The following is a 5,304-nucleotide window of genomic DNA, read 5'->3' on the forward strand; positions in this document are numbered from 1 at the left end:
TAATATCTATACCGCTGGCAACAAAAATGACTACCGGTACACCGCATGGGAACTACGTACATCCCTAAATGTTCAAATTGAGTACTGCTTGTCATTTTTGCTCCAAAATGTCATGTTAACTGTTACAGGAGTGCTGTCAGCATTGCTGCGGAATTGACGAGATGGGGGAGTCACTATTCTTCCCCTCTCCGTCCCCCGTGTCCGCCTCCCCACCTTTGGTTCCAGAGCTTTTAGTCATTGTGCCCCCCAGCTCTGGAACTCCCTACCCCCTGATCTTCGTAGCATATCTACCCTATAACTTTTCAAATCTAGACTGAAAACACACCTGTTCACCCTTTCATAGCCACCATAACCCCTAGCTCTGTTATATTTTTACTTCTTTTTATAATGCTTTTAATTTTTTATCGTTTTAATACCTTTTTATCTTACTGTGATTCCATGTCTCTTGTGAAGCGTCTTTGTGTGTTTTGAAAAGCGCTCTAGAAATAAAATGTATTATTATTATTATTATTCCCAAAACTATGCTTGACTGTAGGCATGACACACATATCTTTGTACTCCTCACCTGGTCACCGCCACACATGCTTGAGACCATCGGAACCAAACAAATTAATCTTCGTCTCATCAGATGGGACATGGTTCCAGTAATCCATGCGCTTTGTTGACATGTCTTCAGCAAACTGTTTGCGGGCTTTCTTGTGTACCGTCTTCAGAAGAGGCTTCCTCCTGGGGTGACAGCCATGCACACTAGAGCTGAAACAAACACTCGAGCAACTCGAGTAACTCGAGTTTAAAAACTGATCCGAGTAATTTTATTCACCTCGAGGAATTGTTTAATTTTGCCAGCTCTAAGCATCACGTTTTGCCCGGACTACTTTTAATGCGGAACAACGCGCTGACGTCACGTGCGTAGAGGAAGAATCACTTTTTTTTTTTTTGAAACTTACTGCAGCCGACAGCTGCTACAAACTACGCCGACGTTGCTAAAAACTAGCCCGCATGATGCTAGTGTGGTAGCAGGTAGCATCTGATGCGTCTCATAGATCTCACATGTATGTTGAACTAGATGCGAAATGACAGACTCGGCCGCGTCTGGGCAGCGATAGTAAACAGCCGCCATCTTTAAGCAGTAGACTTCTCAGCGCTAATAAATATAACGTTACTGTCACTTGCTCACGTAACGTTAGCCCTTCGGAGGGCTAGGTTTCTATTGATTATGACCACTGTCGATGCGTGGCTAATGTGTCTTACATACAGGCTTTAGTTAATCTGTAAAAACACAGCGCTGTAGAGTGATGAGGGTGTAAAATTAAAAGATAATAAAGCTAACTGTCAGTTTCAGCTCAGTAGTCATTGCTGAATAAAACACGAAGAACTGGTCCCTCATGTGCTTCAATACAGCAGGTATCATACATTTATTTTGAACACTGCAAAAACTCAAAATCCTATCAGTACTTACAGTTTAGACTAACTTGAAATTTCACTAGAACTTAATAGCTTGACACAAATGGAAATTCAATTGAAACGCATAGGAAAAACACGTAGCTTTCAAGTGATGTGTGTTATCAAGCGTAATTACATTTTTAGTTAAGAAATGTTTTTTTTTTTAAATAAGATCTAGAAGTTTTTTGACTGAAAGCAGTGAATGTTTTTTATACTCACATCTGAGATGCAATTGTTGGCTGTTTTCAACAATGTACATCGAAAATAAAGACATTGATTGACTGAAAATGGTTCAATATTGGATAAAAAAAAATTTCTCATATATATTTATAATTGCTCTTTACGTAGAAAAAATGTTTTATCCGATTACTCGATTAATTGATAGAATTTCAGTCGATTACTTGATTACTAAAATATTCAATTGTTGCAGCCCTAATCCACACCAATTTGATGTAGAGTACGGCGTATGGTCTGAGCACCAACAGAATGACCCCCCCAACCTCTTCAATCTCTGCACCAATGCTGACAGCACTCCTGTAACGAGTCACATGACGTTTTGGAGGGAAAATGACAAGCAGTACTCAATTTGGAACTTTAGGGATGTACGTAGTTACCATGCGGTGTACTCACTTTTGTTACCGGGGGGTTAGATATTAATGGCTATATTTTGAGTTATTTTGAGGGGAAAATCAATTAACTCTATAATATGAGCTGCACACAGACTACTTTTCATTGTGTCAAAGTGTCATTTTGTCAGTGTTGTCTCATGAAAAGATTTACTTAAATATCTGCAGAAATGTGAGGGGTGTACTCACTTTTGTGATCCACTGTATTGTCTCCATAGACTTCACTATGAGTTGACGGGAAATTTTCATTGATTCATTCATTTTCCATGCCGCTTTTCCTCAAGAGGGTCGCAGAGGCCCATTTAAAGATCTTAAAATTCAAATATTTTCAAAACCAAAGCCGCTAGCGACCTAAAACCAAAACAGGCCCTTAGGCAGATATGAGTGTCCATGAGCAGCGGTTTAAAACTCTTCAAAGTCGTTTCCTAATATAATCCTGATAAAATATTTTTTATATAAGTATAACAAAACTTAAAATGGCTATAAAATGCTCCGATTTTAGGGTTAGGGTATAGATAATCACCTGTATTTTTTAGGATCAATAGCAATATTTAACATATCATCAAGGGCGTAGGTTTGTATTGGGACGGTAGGGACATAATACTACTTTTCAGGAAGCTCAATGTGTCCCCACCAACTTTTAAGCAACCTTATTTGCATTATATAATGACTTCAGTATACAGTATATAAGTAATTTAGATACTCTTCCCATAAACTGTAAGGATAGAATTGGCCCCACTATTATTAAGTGAATTATTTTCATTATGTTCGGACTTAGATTTACCCCTTTTTACTTGCCAAATGTGCCGGTCCATTTCCCCCCTCAAACACACGTTTGATTGGCTGATGACTTGCATTCATTTAAAATATATTTATTTTCTCTATTATTTATTTTTAAAAATATTTTATTTGCATATTTTAGTGCATAAGCATGCATCAATCATAGTCGAGGTAAAAAGTTTACATTTTATATTGAGTTTAGCTGTGCTTGTGGACAGAAACAGTAGTGTTTTACCTAAAGGAAGGCTCCATTTTTATTTATTTTGTTCATCCCTGACGACGTTTTTTCAGTTTGATTTATTTACTTAGACAATGTTGAGCGGTTTGAAGACAAATGTTTATTTTTTGCATTCCTGGCTAGTTAAGAGATTATTAACAAGTTTGTATTTAATGTGTGTTAATATAATTTGTTATGTTCAGATATTGCCATTCAAAGTGCTAATAAAATCCAGACATTTATTCTGGCGTTTTCAAAATGTTTCTTTTGTAGTTTTGGAAAGATAAGATGTGGATCGAACGATGTATCACCTGAACCACTACACATGAAAGTTAATACAATAAGTCAATACAGATAAATTTTACAGTGACTGTTTGAACTGTCAATTAATCAGGTTCATATTCGTGAGAAATGTAGCCCTGAACCCCATTCACCCAATCTGTTGGGTCTTATTAATGTCCCGTCCCAAGCAAAAAGTGTACATGCAGGTTTTGCTGTAATATCGTCCCTACCAATGTTGAGACCAAACCTACGCCCTTGCATAACGTATATAGGTTTTTGCCCGAAAGAGCGACTTAGTTTTTCTTTTAATTTAGCGCCAGCTTTCAACAGCTAATAACTCAATTTTCACACCAGAAACTTAATACGTAAAAAAAAAAAGCATGCAGAATCATCTTAATTTTTTACTCAACAAAAGCAAATTTTTCTCTATTTTTCTCAGGTGACTTGAAGTTCCGCTCTGAAACCCCCAGTTTGGTCAAGGGCATTTAGCAAAACCCTAACTGGAGGTGAGAGCATGAGAGAGCGGAATTAAAGACGCTGTGATTTCAATGAGATATTATCGTGTACTTCTCTTTTCGATCCAAAAACTCCATGTAGCATGTATCACCACCGAGTGTCAGCTAGATTTTTGGCGAATTTTATGGGTGAAACATGGTAATATAACAAGCGATGCGTTTAAAAGTTTAAAATATGCGAGTGAAAATTTTTTTAGTCTTTTTTTTTTTTTTTTTAAACGAAATATTAGACATCAATTAATGATTCTAAGCTAGAAATGACAGACATTTTGAATAATAAATACAATTACTTACCTTCTTTTTATGGCTGAGTTGAAACACAGCGACGTCTGTAAACGGGGGTTTCCAGGGTAAAACAGACAAATTAAACATAGTTCAGGGGCTTAATGCCATGAATCTGCTATGGCAGCATATTGACATATTGTTCTATCAAACACAACAGTTGTTTTGTCTTAAAATACAGCAGTTTCTTTTAAAGAGGAGTGCAAGAGCAGAAACTGGTTTTTCAGTCTTGTCTGTGTTTTCCGCCACATACAATTACAACTTATTTAGGTTGAATTCCGATGTCACTATTGCTTCAGCACGTCTTGCCAGCTATCTGGCCCTCGTCGTTTTTAGATTGAAACGTCACCAAAAATAAACACATAAAAGCCGAAATGTCTAAACTACTAGTTTTTTGCCAAAAAAATAGGCAGTTGGCCAAAAATTTCCTGATTATTTGAATGTAAAGTTACGCTATTTTGTATGGATACAAAATCCAACATGGCGGCTATCACCAAACAAAGGTTTTTTTACGTTGAAAATTATTGTAAATAAATGCGTAAATCCAGGAATTTCTAGAGATATGAATGTAAAACAGTCTAGATCATTGGTTGAAACAAAAACAAAAACGGGCAGTTATCATTCATCTTACGTAAATATTTCAAGCAAATTTTTTCCATTCTTTTCAATTTTTTCACAACGTTTAAAAGTGAATGCATGGTGCTATTTTATGTAACAAATACCTTGAATCCTCAACCAAATCACTCGAGACACTCTTGCCTGCTTGTATGCACTAAAACCTTTGTCCTGTTTCCACCTAAATTCGGAATTAGAATGCAGCGTGCGTTTGAGTTTATCGCAGTGAAAGTTGCTACGACGCTCTGCCTGGCCCGGCCCCCTACAGGAAGCCGTGGCGCAATGTATATAGGAGGTGTCTTGTCAACTGATGGTGAAGTCTATGTTGTCTCAAAGCAAAGCGGACTCGTGATTTTTATACCAGAACTTCAATTTCATCAATGTGATTTTAAGTAATTAACTGCATTTGACAGTGATAGACATCAGTTCCATTTTAACTGGGATGTTTCAGTGCCATTGACCGCACGGGATGTCCAATCCATTTTTAACTGACAGTACCTCCCATTTAAGAATGGACTGGACGTCTAGTGCTGTCAATGGCAGC

Source organism: Corythoichthys intestinalis, chromosome 10 (genome assembly GCF_030265065.1).
Source record: "Corythoichthys intestinalis isolate RoL2023-P3 chromosome 10, ASM3026506v1, whole genome shotgun sequence".
NCBI lineage: Eukaryota > Metazoa > Chordata > Actinopteri > Syngnathiformes > Syngnathidae > Corythoichthys > Corythoichthys intestinalis.